Here is a 13,893-nt window from a genome sequence, read left to right as displayed (position 1 = left end):
ATTTATAATTTTTACCTGTACCACTTGCTAGCCTGTGAGCTTGGGCGGGTTACTTAACCTCTCTGTGCCTAATTTATAAAAAGATGGTAATAGTACCTACCTTGTTGTCTTGCTGTAGGCTTACATGTATGAATGAGTTAATACATGCAAAGTGTTTAGAACAATATACCTAGACCATAATTATAACCCAATGGCAGACACTGTTGATGCGTTACCCTTATCTGTTGGTACTCACCATTTTGTAAACTCCAGATGGTTTTATACTCTAAGAATTTGTGACTGTCTACCTCCAGGCTTCCTCTCACCTCTGAGGGTGTGTTCTGCTACATGCAAGGTAGACCCTAAATGCTGAGAAGTTACAAGATAGCAAGTAGCCCGCAACCAGGAGGTTCCTTGGGTGAGACAACTCTGAGGTGTTTTCCAATACCCCCCAGAGGTCCCAGGACAACTGAGTCCTGATTCCTCACATTAGCTACCTGCTCATTGGCATATTCTGTATTGCTTCCTTGCTTTCCATGGTTCATTTTCCCACTCTTCTGATCTTCCCGGCATTACCACCCAAATTAACTACCTGTATTCAGGATCAGCCTCTGGGAAACCCCAACTAAGACACTTTCCCGTTACTACATACTTTTGTCCAACTGCAATGGTCTTAGGATGATCCTGGCAACCCTAACACTTCCCTTTTCATACACCTCCATCTCCTGGTGTCCCTTTTCTTACTTTAACAATTATATCTGCACCATGATGAGACAAAGGCAGACTCCTCTGCCCCTCAACCACTGTCTTCCCCTTGCCCCACACTGACATTATGTAGAGTGCTATGAAAACCAGGATACAAAGGAAATGGAATGTTGTGGCAAAGAATATTCAATATCTTTGGGACTAGTTGCCCTGCCTAACTTCCTTCAGGCTTGTTCTCATTTCTCTTGAGGTCTGCACATATGGCATGTTGCTTAGATTTGTGCCTGGTTATGAATGCACATTTAATCTGAGACATGGGGGTGGACCCAGGTACACAGCTCTACATCCTGTTGTGATGGATAAGCATTCTCTTTCCATTTCCTCACTAGGGCAGGAAGAGGATGGAAGTATTTTTCATGAAGACAGGAAATATCTTCACTATGCTTTGTGAGCTAGATGAAATTATCCTAGAAAAGCAGGTCCATTGGAGTGAGGAGAGAAGGTATGTGGGCTGGGTTTTCAACTGACAGATTAAACAATAGTGCTCTCTGTGGCCACACCCTGCTATTTTACATGTTGTTGGGGGGTGTGAAAACTGGCAAGATAACATCAATGTTGCCTTTTTTTTTAAAAAAAAAGATTTTATTTATTTATTCGACTGAGATAGAGACAGCCAGTGAGAGAGGGAACACAAGCAGGGGGAGTGGGAGAGGAAGAAGCAGGCTCATAGCAGAAGAGCCTGATGTGGGGCTTGATCCCAGAATGCCGGGATCACGCCCTGAGCCAAAGGCAGACGCTTAACCGCTGTGCCACCCAGGCGCCCCCAATGTTGCCTTTTTAAAAAAATGTGCTATCATTTCACTGGTACATTTATGTGAGACCCAGTTCCAAGAAGCCCAAAAATAATACAGGTAATCCTCATTTTGCAGGATTCCAGTATGTGTGAATTTCAGTCACTACAGTTCAGTTAGTTTAGTAAAATAAAAGCAGCACCCTCCAACAACACAGTTAAAATTTCAGTTACCATGGCATGTGAACTTAGCTGCTAACTTGTCAGTATACAAATCACTTCTTAAATATGTGTATTATGATTAGTTATTTACAATCATGTCCCTTCTTTCATACTCAGTTGGTGATTGGTCACTGTGCATCTGTTATTCAGTTTACCACAGAGAGCAAAGTATGTAGTTGTGTTGCCACCTTGTCTTTAGTGATAATCCGTGTGACAATTTGCAGGATAATCAGTGGAATGAATTGGCTAACAAAAATGGAAGAGAAAAAAGAAACAAAAAGTGATAACGTAGGAAGTAAAATTCAAATTGAACATAAACGGAGTTTAGGAAATATAACTGAGCCTGGGAATCTTGACATTGGAGCCATTTTAAAGATTCAAGATAAGCAACCAAAGGAACTTAGCGAAGGTGAACTTATCACCATAAATGAGGAAAATTACAAAAAATTAAAGATGTCCCAGAGGACAGGATGCAAGCAAAAAAAAATCGCATTAGAGGGACACATGGATATTTCACGACATTGAAAGTGCAAAGCATAACATGGTGAAGCTGACCCAAGTTTAGAAAGGAGACTGACAGTTTACCAAGGCGTGGAAAAGGTACCTGCCCTGTATTCTAAGTTATATGACAAGAAGGCAGACACTACTCTAATTACCCTAGATAAATTTTTACAAAGAAATAAAATACTTTAATTCTCAATATTTCCAATCAGTGTGCTAAATATTTTGCTATTTTCTTCATTTCCCTATACATTTATAACTGACAGTGACAGTGTTATTAATATTTTGACAAAAATTTCTAAAGGTCATGGACCAATTGTAATTTTTGCCTGGTGATTATTAAGATCATTTTGCACAGTTTCAGCCTGCACGTCATTTTTACAATACTGCACAACAATACAAGGACTGCCTGTACTTGGGGTTTTATCTTATTTATTAGGAATGTGAAAACCATGTGGGCTTTGGATCCTGTGTGCCTGGGTTCACAGCCTTACTCTAACACTGAACTGCTTGCTGTCCGCTGCTGGTCAAATACACCAAACTATCTGAGATTTAGTGTTTTTATTTGAAAAACAGAAATAATTATATTTCCACATAAAGTTCTTGAGGCCAGAAATGAGAAGGCCTCTGGAAATACATCTGACATTTAGGAAACATTCAATAAATAATCTCCATGAAAGTGGAGACCCTGTGTCTTTTCTTCATTGTAGTTTCCCTGGCATTTAGAACAAAGTCTGACATGGAGTAGTTGCTCAATAAATATTTGGTGCATAAAAGATTGAAGAGTCATGTTTAGTATTCAAAACATCTTAGTGACTTGGTTGTCTTCTTGTTTTCTTACTTTCTGGATGCTGTACAGCCTCAGAGAGTTGAAGAAATCATGGGACCCAGTTCTACTGAGAACCGAGTAAGTTCATTGTTACCTATAATATTGTCCTCTTTTAGTCATTTCTCCCTTGTTTGTCCCTGCCCATTTGGCTGAGGTGGCACTCAGCAAGGTTAACATTTTTCATATAAATAAGGAACTCATACAAATCTGTAGGAAAAACATTAAGACTTAAAAAATGGGAAAAGAAAAGAACAATTAATTTGCAAATCAACTTAAGAAATATTTGGAAAAATTAAACCGCACTGGTAATCAAAGAAATGTAAATCAAAACCAGAAAGTTGTTCTCTTTGTGGTCCCGTTTTCACAGATTTCCAGAGTGATGGAGGCAGAAAGTAGTAGGAATGAGGTGAGCAGACCCTCTTCTCGACTTCTTTTTGCTTGTGAGCATTGCTATAATCCTTTCAGAAAGCAATTAGAACACAAGGATCATTGGCCATTGACTTAGTAATTCTACTTCTGGAAATTGATCCTGAGAAATCAGTGCAGATGAAGCTTTAGCATGAAGATTTTAATCACAGTGTTATTGGTGGGAGTAGAGATGGGAAACTATATGTATGTCTGACAATGGGAATTGTTTAGGTGGAAGAGGGTATATGCACTTTCTGTTCTGCAGTGTATGTCTATAAAGAGTTTGTGTATAAACAGTATATGTCCATAAATGTAATAGAACATTATATATAAAATATATTTTTAATTACATGTAAAATCCAAATAACTGATGCCTTAATGCCTGCTTTGAAAGAAAATACTCCAAATGCATATAATTATCACTTATGGCATGTTGCTCTACCATATTCCAGGAGCTTTGAATATTTTGTCTCTAATTCTCATAACAGTCCTGCATGGTAGATACTGTTACGCCTTTTACATTTTACACACATCATTTTACAGATGATAAAACGAGACTGAGAGAGCCAACTAGCTTTTCTGAAGCCCCAGCTAGTTATGTCCATCTACCCAACAGTAAAACCTGCACTTTTCTGCCAAACAGGCTCTTTTCCTTGGTTGGAAGTTTGTTCTGTTCTGTTTTGTTTTTTAATTATGAGAACAATTTTCTAAGTTTTTCTGTTTTTCTGTTTATTTAGAAGCATAGATGATTTTAATAATGATCATAAACCTGGTTAAAAGAAAATAATGCAAACTTTATAAATGGTTTATTCACTCTGAGCCTCCATTGCTATCAAATAAATAACCACTATCCCTGCTCACTTGATAGGGCTCTATATTGAAATTTATGTGAGGTAGCAGACAACCTGTATCAAATATTTTGAAGTTATAAAAGTCAAGATGCTCGAGTTTTAAGTGCTCTTATCCTAACTTCTTAAATAAAAATTTTTATTTACTTTAGTTATTTATTAACTATCATTATTACTTTAAATCTTATAAGAGCTAAAAACCTTCAATAAAATGCGTGCTTTCTCAGTCACAGATTTTAGTATCTGTCTCAGTTAAGAAATGGGGCGGGAGGGCTGTCCTTGTTTTGGATGGTTGATATGGAAAATGTAGCACACGTCCAGCATTCTTTGGGAAAGGAAGTAGAAGGTTTCCCTATCAGATGTTTTGGAAAGAAGGTAACTGTGGAATAGGCTGGAAGTGCCAACCAGGAGTTTTCCAAAAGCACTTTCATTGATTCTTGTTGAATATTCATGGACTTGAAACTTTCTGCCTCTGATTGTCCATTCTCTGAGTCTGGCACATTGCAGCCAATGGTTTTCTGGTTGTTTTCCCGAGGATTTGGTTGTGGTGTTTTTGCTGCACTCTGCATTGAGTGAGTGAGTGAGTGAGTGAGTGTTGTGTGTGTGTATGTTTAGAGCACAGTCAGATCCTGGGCATTTATAGAGCCTTGCCTTCAGGGGCTGTTTACTCTGGACTTTCTCCAGGATCCAGACTCCTTCTAGATGATTCCTTCTGACAAAAGGACAAGGCTTGGCTCATCCTCAAAGATTATTCAGATTATGCACCTTGCCAGTTTATTTGCGTTTTGCCCCAGAGGGCATCCTGCAAGCCCCCAGAAGAACTTAGAAGATGTGAACATTTTGCTCTTTCTGCACCAAAGAGAGTCTCCTGAGCAGCTTCTAAGGAAGCAAGTAGAAATGTTTGGCTGGGGCAGCTACAGCTTGACCTTCCCACAAAGTTCAAAAGGTTATTTGGTCAGCAACTCCCTCCTGCAACCTGCTTGTGTGCAGCCACAAATTTAACCACAGGACTGCCTGCCATGCAGATCATTTAAAGGAAGGTGCCTTCAGCGTGCAGTGCATTGTGGGGAACTTGCTGAAAAGAAGTGATCTTTTTCTTCTTTAAGAGAGAGGGAGCAGTGTGGCATGGAGTCAAAACATCAGTTAAATATACAGTTGGCTCCATTTACATGACAGGCTTCGAATCCTGCCTTAGTCACTGAATAGTAGCTTTCTCCCTGAAGGGGAGTGCAACCATAAAGCGGGATGCTTCAGGCTGGCCTACTGGAGACTGCCCAGGACCTTCTCTCTCAGCTGTAATAACATTCACTGTGATGTACATCCCAACAACATCATTCAGCCCTGGAGGAAGTTTAGTTTGGCTGATTTACACTTAAAAAAGGGAAAGAAAAGCTTTTTTCCTTGTTTTTCTTCTAGATTAGGCTGCAGTTTTGAATTAGTTGTTGTAATCACCTGTACTTATTTATATGTGGCAAATGCAGTCTCACGTGTTGATCATCACCGTTGGCCAACTCTGGTAAGATCACAGATGATGTGGGAGATGACTGTAAATTGTTTCCATGAGTGTGTTATTTATTTTATTATTGAACCTTTTCTCTATGTATAGCATTTGATGTTTATGCAGGAATATGGTCAAGTGAGAGGTTTTAAAAATTAATGTAATGAAGACAGTTTTCAGAGAAACTAGAAAAACAATATGCAACAGTAAAAGAATGGATGTATTCAAGAATGGCAAGACTTTGCAGACTTTCTTTGATGGGGCCTGATAGCATAATTTTAAGTTTGTGGGCCATTCGACTCCATCACAACTACTCAGTTTTATTATTGTAGTACAAAAGACGACAGTAGTCTATGAGTGAGACTGTGTTCCAATAAAACTTTATTTACAAAGCTGGGCAGTAGTTTTCGGGCCCATAGTTTGCCAATTTCTTAATTATGGTGTAATCCATTTGATGCATGCATCTGGTATGTTGCTTTCAGCTGAAAGTAAGGAAAAACCCAACTAAAGACAGCCTAAAAAATCACATTAATCTCATGTAAGAAGATTATCTAGAGTAAGAAGAAATCTCATGATAGGAAAGTCCCAGGGCTGGTTAATGAAAGCAGTTTGATGATGTCATCAAAGGTCTAAGGTTTTTTCCATCTTTCTACTCTCCCACCTTTGGCTCATTGGCTTGTTCTCAGGCTGACCTGCCTCATAGTCACAAGATGGCTACCACAGTTCTAATGTTATAGGTAGATGCAATAATATCCAGTAGAAAAATTAGACTACCCTCCACCCACATCTCTTTTTCTAAGAGCAAGAAAATCTTTCCAAGAAGAGCCTTCCATTTCATAGACCATGTCTTATTGACAAGAACTGGAGCAGAACGTTTCAAAAAGGATTTAGAGTAGGTCACTTGGTAATATAAAACAATGGAAATTTATTCTGTCACAATTCTGGAGTCCACAAGTCCAAAATCAGTATCACTGGGCTGAGATTAAGGCATTGATAGGGCTGTGCTGCCTCTGGAGATTCTAGAGGGAAATCCATTCCTTGTCTCTTCCACCTTCTGGGGGTTGTTGGCGTTCCTTGGCATGTGGCCACCTCAGTCCAGTCTTCAAATGTCTCTGCTCTATTTTCATATCACCTTCTCCTTTGTGTGCCTGTGTAAATCTCCCTTTGCCTGCCTCTCTCTTTTAAATGTGAAACTTTTCACAAATGTGCTTGTCATTTTTGTGCGGGGCCATGCTATCTTCTCCATAGGATTCCATTTTTGGTGTGTGTGCTGTGGTAGTCCTCTCTCTTAAAAGGTTACTGATAATGGCAGTTAGCGCCACCCAGATAATCCAGCAAGATCCTTAACTTAACTTTCATCTGGAAAGGCCCATTTTCCAAATAAGGTGACATTACAGGTCCAGGGATTAGGACCTGATAGCTCTGGGGTCTATTTTTCAAACTACTACAGTCACCGAGAACTTCGACTGTCAAAGTAAAAAACGTTGCTGCTTTCTGAAAGAAAGCCGTTACGTCAGTTACTGGTAAGAGAGAACTACCTTGACTGTTTTATTAATTAATGAAGATTTACTTACGTCAAATAACAGAGGTGTGGACTGAAAAATATTGGATTCAGCCAGCAGGGACAATCTGGAATAGGACTATTAGACAGGTAAACAGCAGTATCTGCTATAGCATATGTGTTTGGTGATTGTTGTGTTTAGCAAAAACTTACAATGACTTAAGAAAATAATGTGTATAAAATAAGGTAGGAAAAAACTTTTATCTGTAGTGTGGTCACAACACAGCAAAATACTCTTGGGCATAAAGAAGATGAAGAGACAATAGAGATAATACACTAAAAAATCACTATTGGTTGGGGTGCCTGGCTTGCTCAGTTGGAAGAGCATGTGACTCTTGATCGTGGGGTCTTGAGTTCAAGCTCCACGTTGGGTGTAGAGATGACTAAAAAAATAAATAAATAAACTTAAAAAGAAATAAATCTTTAAAAAAATTACTAGAGGTTCTGTGGAGGTGGTGGGAGTATGGAAGACTGATTTTTTTCCTCTCCTTTTTTGTAATTTCTAAAATCTTAATAAAAAGTATATATATTGCTTAAATTAAAATATATTTTAGGAATAAATCAATAGCATTTTGCCATTAGATTATAATACTGGAGTTTTAAAAAATTATTTCCATTTATTTTGTATCATTTCACTTAATTTATCTCTCAGTTTACTGTATCATGAAATTATACAGAATAGCCACAGATTCTGCCCAAATTTACCTGCTTTCAAAGAGACCCAAACCCCACACCTTGTCACTAGTTATCTTTTGAAACACATGTTGTGACATCCACTCTGCTTCTCATCAAAACATTTAATGTCTCTCTATTGCTTTAGAAAATTTTTCCTTCCTTCCTTTCTTTCTTCCTTCCTTCCTTCCTTCCTTCCTTCCTTCCTTCCTTCCTTCCTTCCTTCCTTCCTTCCTCTTTCTTTTTCCCTTCCCTTCCCTTCCCTTCCCTTCCCTTCCCTTCCCTTCATTTCCCTTCCCTCTCTTGGCTCTCAGAGTTCTCTACAACCTCATCCACATCCTTTTTCAAAGTCCCTGACACCGGATGCCCACTACATTCAGCCATGTGCCTCTTGTACCCATCTTTGCCCATGCCATGCCCTTTCATGCTCTTCCCCAAGTGGGTCTCTAACTCAGGATTCTCACTGTGCTCCCAGATGGAGGGGCAGCATCAGTTTTCACCTGGGAATGTACCAGAATGCAAATCCTCAGGCCCTACCCCACACCTACTAAATCAGAAACTCTGGGGGTGAGCATATTTATCAATGCATGTCTTAACAAGCCTTCTAGGTAATTTTGATGTGTGCTAGAGTTTGAAAGCCCCTGGGCTACCTCTCTTTGTCCTACTTTCTTCATTATTGCATTCTTGTATCTGTGGCAATCATCATTGCTAGAATAACCACTGTATTATTCTTCCTAGAGAATTAATTTGTAAATCAATTATACAAGCATGTATGATGCCAACTGTTAGCCTTCCAAATGAATAACATACCTATATTACCTGTATTCCTATGATTTCCTTGCTGTCTCAGTCATTTTTTCTTTAGGTAAACTGTTCTTGTCCAGTTTTTATGTATTTTATCCATACAAGCGATGAAACTGAGCAATAATGAACACCCCTTCTTAATGATCCTCTGGATCACTTATTCTAAAGTCTCAATGCCTGCTTTGAGCCAAGCATTGTCTATGATTCAAAGCCATTCCTTCAGCTGTGGTCCGTTGAATAGGCCTGTAACACATGACCATCCCTCTGTCTGTTCTTTCTTCCTCGGCTAAACCAAAAATATATGCAGAAGATCATGGCCAATGTGTCTGGAGGCCTAAGAGCTGTCCCCTTTCCAACTTCATTTGTAATTTTATAATCTTGGGCAGATCATCTTTCCTCAGAGCCTTGAATTCATCATTGGTAGAAGTAGAAATGGTAAGGTTTTTTTTCTTTGGCGTACATGGACTCTTATGTGCTGGAATTGATGTGATTCTGCAAAGCTCAATGATGAGGGAGGACTCAGTTCCTATTTTTTTGTCTACTGGCATCTGAAGAAAGTATGTTTTGACCTCCAATCAGCACCCACCCCCATGCCTGGCACATAGTAAGGGCTTAATAAGCAATTGTTGGATAAATGGAAGAAGTAATGGGAAGAACAATGGAAGGATAGAGGGAGAAATGAAGAGAAAAGAAGGGAAGGAGAAGGGATTGAGAAAGGGCGAATGAAAGGAGGAAGCAGAGGGAGGGAGGTGTGGGGGAGAGCAGTGGAGATGGCCAAGTATAGATCAGACCTACCACCTGATGTGGGGAAGTACTTAAGACAAACAGATAGCGTTGGAATTCTAATACCTATCCTGTGCTAGAGGGGGAGAGAGAAAGAGAGAGAGAGGGAAAGAGGGAGATGCTCTAACAGTAAATTAACTATTCAGTTTGGTTCTTTCCCTAGAGGATATTTTCAGCAGTTCCTCCCAGGTGCAAAGGGCAAGGCCTCTCTGAGAGTCTGAGAAAAGGGCTTTGAGAACTGTAAAGCAGAATGCAAATGGTTATTAACTAAGACACCACAAGCAAGGACAAGTCTCCTGAGCAGGAGACTCTTTTGCCTTTTTTTGTCATTTGAGTTCTCAAAATTGTCCCCAGCTTAGACCAAATTGACCTCAAATGTCTATGATTAAAATTTCCACTCTGAAAATCTGAGCGATTTAGGAATTGTAGGAACTGGACCATCTGGAGATAATTTATAAATAACACTCACATTTCAAATTGCCTGTCTTCCCAAAGAGTCCTCTGTCCTGTCAGTGGGACTGCTGCCAAGGCCAAACTGCTAAATTGGGCTAGTGACACTGAAGTTGCTGGTGGGAGCTTCTTATCTCTGATTCATCGAAGAATTTGGGACGCTTCATTGGAACATTTGTTTTTCCTCATGTAAAATGTAGGCTAAACGTTATTGACTATTTTTAGGTTGGGAAAGGTTTTCAGGACTTTAATGCATGTGATTTACTCAGCTTTTACTTTGCCTATTACTAAAATAATTAAAACTCAAACCAAATACTAAATAGAACCCCAAATATCCTGGATACATATTAAGGTTTGGGGGCATTAAAAAATGACTAAGCACTCTGTTTCTTTTTCATTAAATCCTGTTGGCATGAAAGGGAGCCAATAAAACCATCTCTTTTTCTTCTTTTCTTTCAGGTTAGCACAACCTTAGCCATTGCAATGTGTTTCTGAAGAGTAGGTCCAGCTGTGTTAAACTATACACTGGTGCTTTATGGGGCCAAGGCAGATTAGACCATGCAGAGTTGACCAGCCTGGGTAATGACCCCTTGTACCTTATGTCTGTGGAGTTGTCATATTGGTATTCTTTCCTTGCCTCTGGTAGCTGGAGCGATTGAAGCCTGTGCCTGTTCATTCCCTGGGGTTATGTTGTGTCTCCGACCTCATTATTGCTCAGGGAGAGGCAGAGTTTAAAAATGATCATGTTCAAAGAGAGCCCTGCAACCTGTGATCTCTGGGATTCCACCAGGTCCCACTTCCCACACCGAAAATATACACATATAGCCCTTCCTTGCTCCTAGCTGGAGGCTCTGAGTTCATACATATGCCTATAGTCGGGCTCTGTGGATTGGAGGTCTTTGCCTTGCTTCTGAAGGATCTAGTAATGGCAATTGACAGAATTGATGAGCTGGTATAGGAGAAGGTCATATTGAACACATTGCATGAGAAACAAGAAATTTATAAAGCAGGACTTTTCTGGAGTTGGGGTGAAAACTATTTTCATTTGGGTAATATATTGCATAACACGCAGAGATATGCTATTTCTAACCTAACGGGTATGGCGTGCAGGTTGAGACAGAACATATACCCATTTCTGAGAACACCGTTTGACAAGAAAAGCATTCAAAAAGCTATTTTCATGATGGGACCCTTTTCTTTTTCTCTCTGGGTTCCACAGAATTGTTCTTTGTGTGGCCTTTATACCTTCTCTTTGTTCCCCTGACATTTTATAGCATTGGTTTTCAAATGGATAAAGTTCCTATGGATGTGTATCAGCATTTCTAGAAGGAAATATATGTATACTTTGGAAAAAAAAGGCTGTTTCATATTATAGTAGAATTTCATAACTTGGGAACCAATATAAGTCTGCTATTCCTGTAACATAAGCAAACAAAGTAAAGTTTGACAAATTCTCTTAGCTGGAGGGGGTCTATATCAGGGAGGGTGCCTTCTGAGGGAGCACGTGATAGGGACAGGGTCTCATCTCCCTAGGAGGGTCATGTCAAGATTTTGCTGGATGGTTGAGCACATAGCATTTTTTTAAAGATTTTATTTATTTATTCGACAGAGATAGAGACAGTCAGCGAGAGAGGGAACACAAGCAGGGGGAGTGGGAGAGGAAGAAGCAGGCTCATAGCGGAGGAGCCTGATGTGGGGCTCGATCCCGTAACGACGGGATCACGCCCTGAGCCGAAGGCAGATGCCTAACCTCTGTGCCACCCAGGCGCCCCAGCATTTTTGTTTTTGAAAGAGGAAAATTATTTTTTTAAAAGGCTCAAAACACTTCTGGCCAAAAATAATAACAGGAAATGCCTGTATCTCTCCTGTAGGTTGAACTGAGACAGGAGTCCTCCTGCTAAGGTAGGAGCAGAATATTCAGGACCCATGTTATAGGATCTGGAAGAGAAAGATCAGTGCTATGTGTGAAGACAGCCATGGCTTCAACAATGCAGGCATTGCTTTCATTGCATGAATGCAGTTGTCCTTGGAAAATGGAATGAGAAAGAGGATTGAGGACAGTGAGTCCAGCAAAGAGCCTCAGAATGGGGGTCCTAGGACCTTCAGAGTTGGTAGCCATGAGGCTGAAGTAGTTTTCCTCAAGAAATATCTGTGATACATGTGGGGCGGGATGGGGGACAGAGGCTGCTTCCTAATCCCCACTGATGGTGCCCTGGGTTGGGGGTGGGGGCAGAGGCCCCACCTGAGCAAGCAAACAGCAGGGTTGATTCCTGGAACTCTTAGCAGAGAGGAAGCTCTCTGTAGGTGACCTCATGATGTCAGTTGTGCAGGGCCCTCTGAAGCTACCCAGGGATGCTAGTCCCACAGTCTTCATGAGCAGTGGCTCTGAGGGCAAAAAGAGTGAGTTGTATAAAAGTGGTGACACAGGAGACAGTATCAAAATCATAGCAAGGCAGATCTAACAAGTGAGTTTTAACAGTGAAAGGAAGAGAAAGCCCAGTGAGCAGTGCCAAATGTAACAAAAATCTCCACATCCTCATAGTTGATAAAGGGAAAGGTGAGGACAACTGAACATAATTTTGGTAGCTGGAAGGACCCTGTGCTGATGAAAGGTTATGACCTTCCTGTCATACTATGGAGGGATAGCAAGTGGGACCAAGGAATACAAGAGGTAGAAAAGGAGGTTGGGCACCACTGGCACAGAAACCATTTGAGATCCTGCCTGAGCCATCCTGAAGCCTTGCAAAAGAGAAGAAGGATTTTGGAGAATTGCAGTCCAGAGAGTTCCCTGGTGGGAGCTCAGCACTTAAGACTCCTACATTATGGTCTCAAAAGCTGACGTACAGGAGGCCTGGGGTTGGGGCTCAGTACATGGAATGGGGGAGAAACCCCAGGGGGTCCTAAGACACTAGGGACAGGTTGAACAAGGAAAGATGTCCCTCACTGCTAGGGGATCAAACAAGAAGCATATTCTCCAAAGATTTAGGGTATTGCTAAGGTGGCACAGAGCAATCAGACCTCTCCATTTTAAGGAAAATTGAGCCATAAATTAGAAATACAAATACATAAATTAGAAATAAATATTTTGGATATTGATATTTAATGCAAGGATTGTTCTGACCTCAACTAGACTCTCTGCAAACCAAACCAGGCTGCACTCAAGGCTCTGATTCTTTACTAGCAGCCTGGATGTGTTTTGTAAAACCGCAACCAGGAAAGAAGGACCTAAGAAAATCTAGGCAGAGAGCCCCTTCTTCAGGATTCTAAAATACAAGGTAAAAAGTAACAGTAGCCCAGGGAGGTACTGTGACAGTGGGAGGAGCAGCAAGGAACAATGCTCTCTGGCACAAGTCTGGTCAAAATGCTAACCAGCACAAACGTGTGAGAGCCTGGGACAAATGAAGAAGAGAAGATGGAGCACAAATAGTATTTTGTTGGGAATCACAATAAATAGGCTCTTCCTAAGTTCTTACCAACTAGTCTGGGACTTTTGGGAAAGTAATTTAATGTCTTGAGACTTGGTTTCTTCCCACACATGAGAGTTGAAGCAGGTGGTCCCTCAGATCCCTTCATATCCTGACATTCTGTGAATCTGGGGTTCTGTGTAGTTTATGGACTGGAACTCTTTCTCCCAGATTTTCCAGAGTGAATACTGTTCCTCTGCATATTAGACAATATTCGGATTCTTCCCATCATCCCAGGGAATATATCCACTTAGAAAATGCTGGGATGGATAAGAGATCTCACCCAGCAGTGCTAAGTTTTCTCTTTGGCTCTGTGTTTTCTATGCATTCAACTCACAGCATGGTTGAAGCCATTCCCACCTCATTCATTTACCAAGAA

At 40.5% G+C, this 13,893-nt stretch overlaps 1 protein-coding gene and 1 pseudogene across 1 annotated transcript in view; one reads left to right on the top strand and one right to left on the bottom strand.

Moving 5' to 3' along the window:
* Positions 1–13,893, top strand: part of ANKRD55 (ankyrin repeat domain 55) — a 369,279-nt gene that overhangs the window by 93,764 nt on the left and 261,622 nt on the right. Inside the window, exons 3-4 of the mRNA XM_057307266.1 lie at positions 1,074–1,186; positions 3,057–3,104. The gene's annotated coding sequence lies outside the window, so the exon portion shown is untranslated. The remainder of the gene's footprint in view (positions 1–1,073; positions 1,187–3,056; positions 3,105–13,893) is intronic.
* On the bottom strand, positions 6,962–7,062 carry LOC113255423 (U6 spliceosomal RNA; annotated as a pseudogene).

This window comes from Ursus arctos, unplaced genomic scaffold (assembly GCF_023065955.2).
Source record: "Ursus arctos isolate Adak ecotype North America unplaced genomic scaffold, UrsArc2.0 scaffold_5, whole genome shotgun sequence".
Lineage (NCBI taxonomy): Eukaryota > Metazoa > Chordata > Mammalia > Carnivora > Ursidae > Ursus > Ursus arctos.
Note: the sequence above shows the minus strand (reverse complement) of the source record. Positions and strands in the feature narration are given on the sequence as shown.